We start from the raw sequence: 16,992 nt of genomic DNA, 5'->3' as shown, positions 1-16,992 counted from the left end.
GTAATTTTATCATTTACGGCTATTGCTCATCTAATGTAACAATAGTTATTTCATACAACAATACAAATCAAGCTTTTATGCCTTTCATGGTATCAGAGCCACTAAGTGCTCCAACAAGCCACGACAGAATAACATAATGACATCTAGCTCAAACCCACAAGTTTCCTCTCCTTTAGTTCCCACCAGCACAGTTGAAACCCCGATGTCAATGTAGAAAGTCAACCCCCACTTAAACTAACCAATCATAATTATCCCTCATGGAGAGCAAAGTTTGATGCTCTCCTCATAGGTTATGGTCTCCTGTAGGGCTGAGCAGAATTCTGTTCAGACTGAAAAATCAAACTGAACTGAGTCAATTTAGTTCAATCGGTTCGATTTTAAAATTTAATCGGTTCGGTTCAGTTTTAAAGAAAAAAAATGATTAAATCGAATCGAACTGAATAGTGATTTATATAATCAAATCGAACCGAATCGATTTTTGAATTAATTTATTTTTATGAAAAATTTATGAATTATATTTAATTTTATATATATTAATTGTTTAATTTCATTGATTAATGGTTATTAGGTTCAAACCAAAGTTAAAATTAGACCAAATAACTTGAAACTCAAGTCTAAATTAACAAATCAATAAAAAATCAAACTGATCAGTTTAAACCGAATCGAACCGAAATAAAGCGGTTTGATTCGATTCAATTTTTCACTAATTTCGGTTCAGTTCGATTTCTAAAATTGACTGTTCAATTTTTATAATTTAATTCGGTTCGATTCGGTTCGGTTCGGTTCGGTTTTAACCGATTGCTCACCCTAGTCTCATGGGATACATTGATGGCTCTTTATCCTGTCCTTCCGAAGTCACCACTGCTGATGATAAGGAAACACCAAATCCGACAAACAATTTTGGATTAGACAAGACTATCTCCTTTTCCATGCCATTCTTGCCTCTGTTTCTGAACCAATTATTCCTCTAACTGCCTCCACTAGTTCGCAAGATACATGGCAAAAACCTGCCAAACTTTTTGTAAATAAATCTCGATATAGATTCATGAATCCCAAAGAAAAACTCACCACACCCCGAGGCACAAAGCATGTTGATGAATGTTTGAAACACGTCAAAGCTGTTGTTCATGAATTGGCTCTTATTGACGGCCGTCTTTTGGATGATGATATCACTCTCTATGCCTAATACAGTTGGGATCTGAATTCAAGGAGATAACAACAGCAACAAGGGCACATGAAACTCCTATAAGTTTTGAGGATTGCATGACAAAATTGTAAAATATGATGAATTCGTGCTGATCATATTACTGTCTCTGCCAACTACACCAGAGAACCATACTCTAATTGCCCATACTTTTTTGCTAATGGACAACAAAAGGAGTTTGCACCTGGTTCTCGAAATCATAATCAAGCTCATTCACGATGTGGACAGTCTCAAGGACGTCACACTAACTTTCAAAATCCAATTTAAAGTACTTGTTAAAAAGCAATTCAATCAATCCATTGTTAATCTTTATACAAACAACAATGGGGCATACATGAAACTCAAATCATTCTTTCAGTTACATGGCATTAATCACATGTTGACTCCACCGTATACCCCTCAACATAACGGATTAGCTAAAAGGAAATATTATCATCTTGTCTAATAGGTCTAACCTTATTATATCAGTCTTCCCTTCCTCTTTCTTTTTGGTCCTACTCTTTCGAAACCGTAGTCTTTCTTATCAACATACTTCCTACTTCTGTGCCACAATTTCAGTCTCCTTAACACAAACTTTTTGGTCATTTGCCAAATTGCAGAAAGTTAAAAGTCTTCGGTTGTCTTTGTTATCTGTGGCTCAAGGAACACACAATAAACAAGTTGGAACCAAAAATCCAAACCATGTATATCCATTAAATAATCTCTTAACCAAATTGTTAGAATTATGACTCAAAATTCTAATGAGATTTGGAAAAAGATCTTTTCCTAATTTGAGTGGGAGAAATATTTCTCAATATGATGGAGGAATATTTCTTATAATGAGTAGAACTCTTATTTTAGTGCTATTCCTAAATTGAGTAGGACTCCTAATCAGATAATGATTGAGGAAATTAACACTATAAATAGGAGAATGATGGAAAAGGTTATCTGGCTGTTGCCCATTGAAGAGAATGATTTTTAGCCCATAGAGTGAGGCTGTCACCCATTATAGAGAGAGGCTTTGCCAATTGCTGCGGATTTGACTCTGCCTATTGATGAGGGACTTTTGCCCATTGCAGTGAAGAGAAGCTTCGGCCTAAGGTGGAGAAAGGACATAGAATTCAAGAGGAAGGGATTCTTGTCCATTGGTGAGAGGGCTCTTGCCCATATAGTTAAAGACACCTTTTGTGGTGTAGTATTGTAATAGTAAATATATTGGATTATGTCTAAAGAAGATTGAGAGGGACTAACTAATATATTTACTATGAGCAGTTTGATGTAGTATTGATTCTCTTGGATGTAATTGGGTTGATGGGTAGTATAACTATGAGCTTGTAATGATGATTTATTTATTGATGATAGTGGAATATGGCATGCCCGTAGATGTAGCCCTATATTGAGAGGATGAACCATGTGTCGCAAGGTGTTTTGCGATCGCCTGAACGAACTCTCACCGAAGTGGGAAAGAGTGAGGAGTCGCCACTTTAATTTTGAGGGAAATTAAAGAAAACCATTTATGGAGATAAATTGAGATGAAACCACTTCTAGGTAGAGATTCTAGGTTCGGGGTCTGTAAACGGGTGGGGAAGGTGTTAGGCACCCCACCTCATCCCTTAATAAGGGTAAGTAGATTTAACTTTGCATTAGTTAGGAGAGCTTGAATGGACATGTTAATCCTTTTGACTAAAGGAACATTTGATTTTTCACTAAATTTGGATCACCCAGATACACAAGTAAATGAGACAACCTTAGTGAGTTACTGTTGTATGTTAATTTTATTTGAAAGAAATATTTTATTAAAATTTAATTTAAGAATCGGATAAGAACTCTTCTCCGAACTCTTTAATATTTATTAAAATTCTGAGTTGAGACCGGATAAGAACTCTCCTCCGATCTCTATTTAATATTTATTAAAATTTTGAGTTGAGACCGGATAAGAACTCTCCTCCGATCTCTATTTAGTATTCATTAAAATTTTGAATTGAGACCGGATAAGAACTCTCCTCCGATCTCCTTTCTGAATTTTTATTAAATTTTTAGTTTGAGAACCGGATAAGAACTCTCCTCCGATCTCTTTTAAATTATTTTGTTAAAAATTTTGTTTGAGGAACGGATAAAGACTCTCTTCCGACCTCTTCGAAATTTGGACACAGCCATATATCATAGGAGTCTAAGTTTAAGAGTTCTAGTATTTAAAGGTGCCAAAGGTCGAAATAAGACTTCTTTTAACTCGTTGGTACTTTGAGACTAAATAAGGGACGCCGGACTGAATTTTGCTGACCTCCCCTAAGGTCACTTTACCAGTATCCTATCTGTACCCTTTTACTTATCTGAGTTTTGATTTTTTATTCAGCCTTATGGCATTATGCCGGATCGCCTTCCATGTCAGCCTAGTGATTCAATTTTGCTATTTCCCTGACGTGTTATTTAGACCCTCTTTTTTTTAAAGAGACACTTTAAACACAATTACCTATATTTTGCCTAGCTACTTCTACGTAACTCGGGACTAGATGACTCGCGTTCAGAAATAATAAGGATTAACAAAAGTGTGGGTTAGCCAGCACGGGAGTAAACTAGAGCATATCTTTCCTTTGTATTTTTTTTAGCGTGACATGAACTTAAAGAAAATAACAGGCATAAGAAAGAGGACAAAAGGAAATACATGAAACGAGAACTAGATTTAATAAAATGGCGATATTAACACTGACCTGTAGGGAGTCGAGTCTATTGAACTAACTACAGAATCGCAAAAGTAGCAAGATTGCAGGTTGGCAGCCGGAGGACTATGGTTTGCCTCGAAATGAAGTATTCTTTGTTAAAATGTAAACAGGTCAAAATAACCAAGCTTGAGTGGAGTTGAGCTTAGACAATATGAATGGAAATAGAGGATAACAAAGACAGAAAGTGGGAGTGCCACAGGATAATGAACGAACTGAAAATGAAAAATTTCAGTATTCAAGAATCCTTTTTGCAAGAAAACACTTCAGAAAACTAGTTTCAAAAGCTTTTTTCTACGAAAACTCCAAAAAATAGCAGAGTAACAAACTGAATTAAGTTTTAGAGTTCTTCCACTATATTAACAATCTTCTTTCTTTTTTTTTTTCATTTTTTTTCCGTCCCTTTGAATAGTTTTCAGGCAGGTATTTATAGGAATCGGGTGCTCCCCATGAAGGGTCAGGATTTATTTTGAGGGAGATGGAGGGTCTGGATTTTGAAGGACATGATCGGATGCTTGAGAATTAAAGAGAACCAAAATGAGCAGTGAGATTATTCTTCGTAATATTCGTCCTTTTCTTCTTTCAACTGACGGTCTCAAATCCTCTTGTCCGAGCGATTCGAGGGCTAAGAGCGAAAGACGCCGGGTCTTATCGTCTTCTCTCTTGATCCAAGGGTTCCGGTTTGTCCTTACAAGTGAGATCAACGGTGGAGATTGGGATGTACAGATTTGTCATGACATACCACGCACTGTCAAAGCATTGCAGGTGATTCTTAGGTGTGCGGCAGAGATCTCGTCTGCCACACTTTAACTACCTCGGCTCTGATTCTGACGACGGTTATTTGGGATTTGTCTTATTCTTTTTGCCTTTCGATCCCTCCCACGCTCCTATTCCGATCTCTCATGCTGATCTCCCATCTTCCGATCTCTATTATTCCGATCCCTAGAGATCACCCAAATGATGTAATCCGATCTTTTGGAAATAAAAGTCAATTATCATCTTATTATTATTGCATTGATTATTTTTCGATCTCTGATGTGTTTATCCGATCTGGTTCCTAACTGAACAACCCTTAACTGATCCGCAATTCGAAACATTTATCTTAATATGCCGATCTCTAATTAGCCGTTCTCTTTATGGAATTTGGAGTGTTCGAGAGACGTGTCAGAACAGCTGGCGAATCCCGTTAACCGATGCATTGCCTGGGACATCGTGAGCATTAAATGCTCGGACGAGTATAAATAGGGGTAGGGGTTAGCCAATTGCTCTCTTATTCCATTTTCAGTCTCTTGCTCACAACTTCAAAGTTCTCTCATTTTCTCAAGTTCTTCCGACGCCGATCAGACTCCGGTAAGGGCTTTGATCTTCTTTTTAGTTTAAATTCTTTATTTCCTTTGAAAATGAGTGGCGCCGAAGGTCAGAGAGCGACGAGCCCTCCTTCCATTCAGTTTTCGTGGTCGTCTAATGAAGAAGAGGTGGTCGGGCCAAGCGCACGACCAGAACCTCCTAGGGTCTCCGTTCCAGCTCGGGGGTGGATCGCACCATCAAAGCATGCACCTTCTTCAGGGAGGGAGAATATTCCTATGGACGAGCTGCCATGGATCTTGCAAGAATTCGATCTGCAATCATTTAGCCAGGAGTACAATATTCGTCCTGATTCGTACGAACTTATCCGGTGTCACGGCGATCATCGAGCCGATCACTTCTTTGAAGAGAATGACATGGTTATGGTATACGAGGAACAGTTAAAGGCCGGTCTTCGGTTCCCTCTGGACGACTTCTTCAAGGAGGTCCTAAAATATCACCGAGTGTGCATTGCCCAAGTTCACCCTAACTCGTGGCGGATCTTAGTAGCCTTCCGAGGCCTATGCCGAGCTAAGGGAATCAGTCCTACGGCTAAGGTGTTCGCCGAACTGCACAGGCTAACTCGCCGAAAGGACGATGAGCACTGGTTTTTTCAGGCGAAGCCTCATTGTGGGCTCTTTACCGATCTGCCCTCCTCCCTTAAGAATTGGAAGAACCGCTTCTTCATTCTGAGGAGCAAAAATCTGACCTGCTTTGAGGACTTCCCCCGTAGCTGGTGGCACCAGGGGCCCTTGATTCCGAAGCGTATTACCCTGAACAAGGAGGAAAGCCTAATAGTGATGGAACTGAAGAATCAGGCGGCCACTCAGAAGTTCTCCTGTTTAGATGCGGTGACTGCCGAGCTGCACCATTGGACCATACAGCTGATCACCGGCCAAGATCGCGAACTTCCGCTCTCTGACCTCGGCATTGGTATTTTCTACATCTCAGATCTCAGGACCTTAGCGATCTCACTGACCTCTTCTTTGTGCAGGTATGGCGGGTGGGGAGGGTTCCAGGAAGCGAAAGAAAGAAAGAGAGATTTCCCGGAAAGTAAAAGAGATGAAGCGTTCGGCACTACTTCAAACACCCGGCCATGAACCTGGGGAGATACAAGGAGACCCGCCTCAACCTTCGGGACCGCCGATCACAGAAGCTGTCCGATTTCCTCCTCGATGAGAAGAGCTGCCTCCACCTCCTCCAGTTGCTCCAAGCACAGAAGGGGGTCATTCTCGACCTCCTGCGAGGCCCCCTTCTCGTGGCGCTTAAGTGCTGATCGCTTCCCTGGAGAACAACCGGACTGTTCGGGAGAACCCCGATTTTGCCAAAGTCTTGGGGTCTTCCATCTGCCTTCGGGAGGATCGGGACAGACTGTCTCCGGACAATCTTGACGACATCCTGACCCGATCCATGAGTTTGAATGTAGAGTGCCTGGTGAACCAGCACGTAGTCCGGGAAAAGGCTCACCGCCTGGGTAAGGAGGTTGAGAAGAAGAGTCAAGAGGTGGCATCCCTCCGATCCCAACTCTCATCTGCTCAGGATTACATATCTCAAATTGAGGGGCGCATGAAGTACTATGAGGATAAGCTGGCCGAACAGACTCATGTTCTGGCTGAAAGGGATCATGCTCTTAGAGAAGTCCAAGCGCTCCGCCAACGAGCCGCTCAGTCGCTCACCCATCGAGGAGCTTAAGGCAAAAGATGAAGAGATGGTGACAGGAATAGTCGATGCTTATGTGAACGCTCACAAGGATCTCTTGACCGAGCTCCAGAAGCGTTACCCAGAGGAGGACTTCTCTTGGATGGCCGACCTAGCTCCCGGAGGCGAGGAGGAAAGCGAAGAGGAGGCCGAGGGTGAGAGAGAAAATGAGGAAAATGTAGATCAGGCTGGAGGTGATCCCCCAGCCGAATGACTTGTACAAATGTTGGTATGAAATGAAATCGCTCTTTGTTCAATGATTAGATGTGATTGGAAAATCTCTGAATTGCCTAAGTATTTGATTGTCTGAGCATAGCAAAACACGAACTAAATGCAATTATTAATCTAAGCGTAAGAGATCGGAAAGCACAATAAGCATGAGATCGGTAGGGAAGAAATGCTGAACGGGACTTGATTAAAATTGGAAATTTAACTTGAACACTTAAAATTGGAATCCTCATTAAACCGGACCAAAACCTTAGCTCTTAAACTTTTGAAAGGGAGATTGGCAATAAAACTGGTAAGAAAAGATCTAGTGTTAGTTCATTTCGTTTATTAACAGAGATTAGGAATATACTTGACTGGTCTGGAGATTCGACAACGGGTCTGAGAGATCGGTGAGCGATTTAATAGACTGGTAAGGCTTTGACTGATGTGAGGACTTAGCATTGATTCAATTCTTTGAGGAGAGATCGGAAATGTGACTATCTATCAAAGAGGGATCGGAAATGTGATTAGCTGTCACAGGGAGACTTAGTACTGGGGGTCGGTTTCAAAGTTTTATTGATTTTGGGGATCGGCCAAAATATGGTGTCGACACCATGTAAATATTGATGTTTTGTATATTTGCTTTTTTTTTTTTTGCAGTTTACATGCTTCTACGGTGCACAAAAAATTGGTATCAAAGCATGAGGATGATCTTGATGAGTTTGGCTAAAGGTGGAGCTGTTACGACATGTGGAAAATCGCACATGCAATAATGGTGGTGGTGGAGAGTTGAAATTGAGGTGGAGGTCTTGATGTAAAATCAAGATGGTTGATGATGTGAAGATTTTTTGAAGAATAAAGCAAGTTACACCCAAGATGAAGATTGAAGAATTGATGATTTGAAGGGTTTAAGCTCAAGCATGGAGATTTGATAATATCCAAGAATTTGAGGTATGCAATGGTTGATGGATTTTGAGTCAAGGTGGAGAATGTTAGAATTATGACTCAAAATCCTAATGGCATTTAGAGAGAGATTTTTTCCTAATTTGAGTGGGAGAAATATTCCTCAATAAGATGGAGGAATATTTCCTATAATGAGTAGAACTCTTATTTTAGTGTTTTTCCGAAATTGAGTAGGACTCCTAAACAGATAAGGATTGAGGGAATTAACACTATAAATAGGAGAATGATGAAAAAGGTTATTTGGATTTTGCCCATTGAAGAGAATGGTTTTCAGCCCATGGAGTGAGGCTGTCACCCATTGTAGAGAGGGGCTTTGCCAATTGCTGCGAATTTGGCTTTGCCCATTGATAAGGGGCTTTTGCCCATTGCAGTGGAGAGAGGCTTCAGCCTAAGGTGGAGAAAGGACATAGAATTCAAGAGGAAGGGATTCTTGTCCATTGGTGAGAGGGCTCTTGCCCATATAGTTGAAGGCACCATTTGTAGTGTAGTGTTGTAATAGTAAATATATTGGTTAATGTCTAGAGGAAATTGAGAGGAACTAACTAATATATTTACTATGAGCAGTTTGATATAGTATTGATTCTCTTGGGTGTAATTGGGTTGATGGGTAGTATAGCTATGAGCTTATAATGATGATTTATTTATTGATGATAGTGGAATATGGCATGCCCATGGATGTAGCATGCCCATGGATGTAACCCTATTTTGAGAGAGTGAACCATGTAAATATTAATATTTTGTATGTTTGTTATATTTTTTTGCAGTTTACATGCTTTTGCGGTGCACAACAAATTGGTATCAGAGCATAGGGATGATCTTGGTGAGTTTGGTTTAAGGTGGAGCTGTTACGACATGTAGAAAATCACACATGCAATAATGGTGGTGGTGGAGAGTTGAAATTGAGGTGGAGCTCTTGATGCAAAATCAAGATGGTTGATGACGTAAAGATTTTTTGAAGAATAAAACAAGTCACACCCAAGATGAAGATTGAAGAATTGATGATTTGAAGGGTTCAAGCTCAAGCATAGAGATTTGATGATTTAATGACATCCAAGAATTTGAGGGATGTAATGGTTGATGGATTTTGAGTCAAGGTGGAGAATGTTAGAATTATGACTCAAAATCCTAATGGGATTTAGAGAGAGATTTTTTCTTAATTTGAGTGGGAGAAATATTTCTTAATAGGATGGAGAAATATTTCCTATAATGAGTAGAACTCTTATTTTAGTGTTATTCCTAAATTAAGTAGGACTCTTAATCAGATAAGGATTGAGGGAATTAACACTATAAATAAGAGAATGATGAAAAAGGTTATTTGGCTTTTGTCCATTGAAGAGAATGGTTTTCAGCCTATGGAGTGAGGCTGTCACCCATTGTAGAGAGAGGCTTTGCCAATTACTGTGGATTTGGCTCTACCCATTGATAAGGGGCTTTTGCCCATTGCAGTGGAGAGAGGCTTCGGCCTAAGGTGGAGAAAGGACATAAAATTCAAGAGGAATGAATTCTTGTCCATTGGTGAGAAGGCTCTTACCCATATAGTTGAAGGCACCCTTTGTGGTATAGTGTTGTAATAGTAAATATATTGGGTTATGTCTAGAGAAGACTGAGAGGGACTAACTAATATATTTACTATGAGCAGTTTGATATAGTATTGATTCTCTTGGGTGTAATTGGGTTGATGGGTAGTATAGCTATGAGCTTGTAATGATGATTTATTTATTGATGATAGTGGAATAGGACATAATATATTTACTATGAGCAGTTTGATGTAGTATTGATTCTCTTAGGTGTAGTTGGGTTGATAGGTAGTATAGCTATGAGCTTGTAATGATGATTTATTTATTGATGATAGTGGAATATGGCATGACCGTGGTTGTAGCCCTATGTTGAGAGGGTGAACCACGTAAATATTGATGTTTTGTATGTTTGCTTTGTTTCTTTGCAGTTTACACACTTCCGCAGTGCACAACACAAAGTGTATACTTGTGTTTTGATGTGCATATTGGTACCATCTATACTTGTAGACATGTAGTTTCTGTAGAAGATAAATTCCCTTATGTATCCCACAACTCATCTTTACTAACTACAAATGAATGGTCTCTATTTTATCTTCTCCTTCAATATTTAAGGTACCTATTATCCATGAACATCAGCTGCTTAACCATTGGATTGGGTGACAAAGGAGACAAGCACGGCGAAAACTTAGGTGTCTCATTTGAATTCTTCCTCTGATGAACTAACAAACTTGTGTGATGATCCTAATTTGCAAAGTGTAGCAACAGTCCCACACATACTACACAATCTGCCCCTTTATCCACTCAAAGAACAAGCTCCCTGTGGACTTGTTCCCAAAACAACACTTACAAACCAAAAAATTTTTGGCAGCTACAAAGCATCCTGTTCCTTACATACTTGAGCCTACTTGTGTCACCCAAGCATTTGGAGAGGGAGAAGGCAGCATTTGGGGGGCGTGTGTGTGTGTGTGTGTGTGTGTGTGTGAGAGAGAGAGAGAGAGAGAGAGAGAGAGAAAGAGAGGGTTAAAGGAGAGGGAGAGGGAGAGGCAGAGGTGGTATTGTTTAGGAGAGAGGATATCTTAGTCGTGTTTCTAATTTTTACCTTAGCTCAAAAAACTCCTCTCTAACATAGTGTTAATTGGCAATATTCATTTTGAAATGTCTTCCACACTCTTGCAAAGTTCTAGCCACAGTCTGAGCTGGGTTTAAAATTGATCTTATCAAATTTGAGATTGAAATTAATTAATGATTCTAAGCTAAACTTAAATTGAAATTGCTCGGAGGTGTTAGTACCTATTCCTCCTAGGTTTGAACCTTGAATTAGATTTCGTTGAGGAGCTTGACCTGATGAATCAATTTGATTTGTCCTGCCAATTCTTTTTCTTTTTTTTTTTTAAAAAAAGAAAAAAGAAAAAACAAAGATTCCATTGAGGAGCAATGGTCATGTGATCATTGCCTTCAAAAAGTTCAATATATTTATGAAAATGTTATTAAGGTGTTTTTCTTTTTTAAAAGAAAGTAAAATGCAAAATGCAAATGACAATTTATCCTTTGTAATAGCTATACAACAACTACCATTAAAGATGTTTTGGGATGATAAAAAATTGAAAATTTTCTATAAATACCCACCAAAATAAAATTTTCTAATCACACTAACACTTCTATAATTTTATTTTCTAAAATCTCTCAACTATCAAGCTCTCAATTATATCATTCCATTCATCAAATTTTCTTAACATTTGCATACTCTCTAAATGCCTAAATGATTACTATTGTTCACACAATATTTCATCTAATTTTCATTTTCCCACAACTAATCCGAACATTTATACAAAATGTCAAGTAGAGATTCTTTAAAGCATCCAAAAAGCAACAAAAGCAAGAAAAAAAAAAATAGGAAAACTTTATTTCCCTTTGATTTAAATTTTCAAACAAAGGATATCGACATTATTTTTGAAATGTTGCAAATTCAATTACCTTTTCATTTATCATAACCAATTTTCATTACAAGAAAGTCAGTATATTGACTTGAATGAAGAGTAAGATGAAACTTCAACACAAATGGAGCAAGGAGAAAAAGCATTAAAATCCAACATTTTGAAGGTATATTTTATCAATTTTATCTACAAAATGAAGTTAAAGTAAAATTCAACTATTATCTATAAGTACTCAAATTCAAGGAAGGTGATGGGTATGGGACGTTCAGGTGGCATAAAAAGTAAGCATCTATTTGAGACATGGATCGACAAAACACATATCCAAATTGGCCAATTTGGGGCCTCTAAACTTCTCCAAATTTTTAAATATTAGAACGAAAAAACATAAAGAAAAACTAGCAATGTTAGTATCAATTGAACATTTGTCTTGTTCATTTAGGGAAAAATACTTTTCAAAATTATTGCAAAAAAATGCTTTAAATCCACATTTTAAGTGTGTTTTTTTGAAATACTTAAAAATGTACAATTATGAAACTATTTCAAGAAGGCAAAAAGAATTATAGATTTTATTTCAAGAGATGAGACACCGTATATTTATATGTTTCGATATATAGAGTGATCTTTGGCAAATTAATTTATTCATGAAATTAACTTATCATTAGATTGATGATGATTTTATTGTGCAAAAAGAGTATTATAATTTAGAGCTTTGAATGATAGATACATTACACATTGCTAAATTGATAAAAATATATATTAGATGAATGTAACTCAACATCTAAAATTTGTTTCATTGATTATGATAATACATTTATAAATACTACATTCATATAAGAACTAAAAATATCATTTCAATCAATTTGTAATGGTAGATTTTTTCATATTATATGTAAATGTCATATCTTGAATTTAATTAACATATATACATTAATGAAATAACCTGAAATTTTTTTTTAAAATATAAATTTCATATTTTTATAAAGTATTTTATATCATTTCAAAATAGCCAATTTTAATTGAATGGTTGGTTTTATAAACTAATGTTCAATCAACTTTCAATATATATATTATTATTATTTTATTATTTTCAATCTTGATTTTAAGGTTTAATTTAATTGTTGTTGTTGTTGTTGTTATTATTATATACAAAAATTTCATTTTGGACTTGATTGAAAAATATGAAATGGTTTAAGGAGTAGTTATGTAATTAAAAGAAAAAAAAGGAGAACCTATATTTTTTTTGGGCAAGACCACCCCCCCCCCCCCCCTTTCCATCTCTCTCCCGTCTACTCTGACCCTTACCCTCCCCTCCATTTTTCTGGCAACCCTCAACCACCCACCGCCGGCATGACCTTCCCCCACATCCCCCTGCATAGATGACAACAGTGAGGCACCAGACGGTAGTGGACTGCAGCAGCGCTAGTGAGAAGAAAAGGAGAGAGAGAAGTCGTGCAAATGGGGGCCCAATGTTTTGACGTCTTTCTGACAGATTCCAGTGGCCATTTCTGGTGATTCCAAGTGCCATGAACTCTTGGGATGACAAGCTTTTAGATGGGACCAGTGGAACTCCGTTTGGTGGCTGAAGGAAGGAGAACTAGTGAGGGAAAATTGGAAGAAAAACACATGGGTTTCAAGCTTTTAACCCACTTTTCCGGCGATCTGACTGCTGGATCGGAAATCTGAGGTCACCGATGGGCTCAAGGTGGCGAAATCTTCGAGATGGGACCGACCTGCTCCAATCGAACACTATTTGCAAAAGGCGATCATCGAACGGTCCAGATCACTTGGTAAGATTTTCAGGCTTTCTCAATTCTCAAAAATTAAAAATAATTTTATATTATTGACAAATTTTTAGCTTAATTTAGGTGCGATCGGATCAGTGATAGCTCACCAACCTTAGAATTGAGTTTTTGACCCAGTCTAGGTGTTTGGTGGGCTGTCCTGGAAAGGAGTCGTGTTTATAGTCGATCCTAGCATTTTCAGATGTTTTGGACGCATTTCAGGTGTCAGATTTGGCATAAATAAATCCGAACTCCAAGTTATTCATTTTTGCCTAATACCTAATTTTGAATAAAATAGGATCGCGAGGCGAGATTATAGAATTTTTAAAATTAGTTTTAATATTTTTGGGAAAATATCAATTTTAAGCCTTATAATCGAATTGTCTGATTGTGTGATTTGGTCTAGTTTGGAGGGCCCAGGAGGGGCCATGTGATGTTGCTAATACGTGGGCTTGAGGCTTGTGATATTAGAAGTGTTACTTGAACTACTTTGCAGGTTGGGTAGGTCCTAGGTACAGGAAAAACTCTACTGAAATTTTGGCAAGATCTTAAGAATTATTTTGATTTTATGGTTTAAATCAATTATTTAATTTTGTTAGCCTTTTGATAGAGGTCAGTGTATATATTTAGGTGATTGGTACTGGCCGTCTTCTCCTTTTAATCGAACCAGCTGTAGTCCAGTCGACCAATCAGTGAGTAAATATTGATTTTATTTATAATTTCAATATTATTATATATTCAAGGTATGCTCATGAATCACTTATAAATATATGTATATAGTTAATTATTAGGCACGCCCTGTGTTGCATATGTAATTGATGACATTGTTGTGGTTATTTTATGGCTATCTAGAGCTGCGTGTGTAAGTTGGTGTGCATATGGTGTATATGGATATGGATAGCACGGTTAGACTTGGCTGGAGCTTGACTCGCTGGGATCTGATCCTTATTATAAATTAGTCGGGGTAGGCACAGCTCGAGTTGATCTCGCTGGCCCTCACATTCGGATATTAAGAGAAAATCCAGCTTTGAGTTGATCTCGCTGGCAAATGTAAGAACTAAGGGAGCTGTATATGGGATCAACTCCCATATATATATATATGTGTGTGTGTGTGTGTGTGTGTGTGTGTGTGTGTGTGTGTGTGTGTGTATGTGTGTGTGTGAGTATGGATTTGAACCATGAGTGTGTGAGTGCTCAAGATTGCCTTTGATGTAATTATGACTTGACTTATTTGAATTGTGTGAAGATGTTACATTTCATTCTTAGAGATGCATTAGACTTAGATAGTTATAGAAATTATATATAAAATCAATATCTTACTCTATGAGTAGAACGCTCACTCCAATTCATCTTATTTTTTCAGGCTACAGGAAAAATTCTTTTATAGAATAACCTGCTTCCTTCCTCGCAGGTTTATTAACAATTATTTACTTGTATCATTTTTTTCTAAAAATTGAAATCTAAAACTCTGCATGTGTTAGCAATAGTATGGACCTTATTAGGAACTGTGGTAATTTGCGTTCTTGATATTAATAAATCAAGATTTTTATGAGATTTAAATAATCTATTAATGATGGTATCAAAGTTGAGTTCAACTCCCCTAGCTTTAGGGATTTGAATTGTGTAGAGATGTTGCATTTCATTCTTAAGGATGCACTAGACTTAGATAGTTATAGAAATTATATATAAAATTAATATCTTACTCTATGAGTCAAGCACTCATTCCTATTCACCTTATTTTTTCAGGCTACAGGAAGAATTCTTTTATAGAATAATCTGCTTCTTTCCTCGCAGGTTTATTAACAGTTATTTACTTATATCATTTTTTTTTTTAAATTGAAATCTGAAACTCCGCATGTGTTAGCAATAGTATGGACCTTGTTAGGAACTGTGTTAATTTACGCTCTTGATATTAATAAATCAAGATTTTTATGATATTTAAATAATTTGTAAATGATGGTATCAGGGTTGAGTTTAACTCTCTTAAATTTAGCGTTTGATGGTTATCAGGTTAGATTGACCTAAACAAGAATATAATATTTTATTTTATTTTATTTTATTTTATTTACATGTTGAGCCTTAATTTTGAGCTTTGGTTATGGATTTGGGATTAGTAAGGCTTATTACCGGCTCAGGTTCTAATAATGAAAATGTTTTTGTAGTGAGCATAACATGAGACTTACAAAAGTTTCCAAGTGTGTATACACATGAGAAAATTCCGCATATAACGTGCTTAATAAGCATGAATCTAATAATTTTTGTATGCTTTTGTCGATGATCTTTTTCCTAAAGTTAAAATCATTGGACGTTTATAAGAAAATATTAGATGTTTTATAAGTTTTAATGATGTCACACATACACATTTTGGTGATTATTATCTTGCTAGTCATTTATTTCTTATTGAGATTGTTAATATTGCTGCTATGTTATAATAAAATATAAAAGATGATCAGTTGAAGGATTCTATTAAAGCCATGAAAGAAAAATGACTTATTATTAGCTAAATTATTATTTAGTCCCTTAATTATGTTAAAATTAATTATTTGGTCCTCATTTTAAAAATACATAATTTAGTCTCTTATATTTGATTCCATTAGCACTTTGATCCCTCCATTCATTTTTATCAACTTAGAAGCTCGTCAAGGAACTAAAAGATGTTCAAGGAGGGACAAAGTGTTAAATTTTAGGGACAAATTTGTTTATACTAGTAAAAACTTAAGGACAAAAGAACTCATGATTAACGGCAAAAATTGAGAAAAATAGAAAAAGAGGTGAAATTGGAGGATGAAATCAGAACTTATAGACTAATTAATAATTTTTTTAAAGTATAATGAGTAAGTTATTAGTTTTTCTATAATATAAGGATCAAATAATAATTTTTTAAAAAATATTACAAAGAAATTCCATCAATTAACCCTGTTGCATTTGCTTTCTTATCATACACGTTAAATTGATGGATTATGTGATTATTTATATAAATATTATGTGTGCTTAGAAATAAAAAATAATATTGTTAAAATTACACAAGATATAAGTTATTATTGTAGATATGAATGAATCACATTGTTTAACTTATATGCAAAATGCCCTCAATCTTATTTCCAATTGGATGATCAAACATCCATGCAAAGTTGCATGGACAATAAATGTTGATGCAATGGCGCAAAAAACAAAGGGAATAAGATAATACGTCTAGAAGTGATCTTTATCTAACCACTGCTTTTTAGTTTAGTGATAACTTCGATTATTTTTTCTAATATTTTATTGGTGAAGATTAATACAAATCGCATTTTCTTACTCTATCAAAAATTGCAAAGGACTTACTAGTGATGCCCTTTTCAGCATGAGTGAATATATGTGTGTGTGTGTGTATATATATATATATATATATATATATACTTTATGAGCTTCGATCTTGTTTGTAATTGGACTCTTTAGAGACACAAGTGGGTTTGGATGATTGGATCAATGCTAAAAAAGTGTAAAAATAGATACTATTGGGATGTTCGATGATGATTTCACGAGTCAAGACATACACATGAATGAAATAAGGATGAAAGTAAATTGGGATTATTATAAAAGTAGAAAAATTATATAGTATTAATTCCTCTACTCTAAAAAAGATATACAGTCATCTTAATTATCAAA

Source organism: Hevea brasiliensis, chromosome 4 (genome assembly GCF_030052815.1).
Source record: "Hevea brasiliensis isolate MT/VB/25A 57/8 chromosome 4, ASM3005281v1, whole genome shotgun sequence".
In the NCBI taxonomy this organism is placed as follows: Eukaryota; Viridiplantae; Streptophyta; class Magnoliopsida; order Malpighiales; family Euphorbiaceae; genus Hevea; species Hevea brasiliensis.
The sequence above is the reverse complement of the archived record's forward strand: the minus strand, read 5'-3'. Positions refer to the sequence as shown.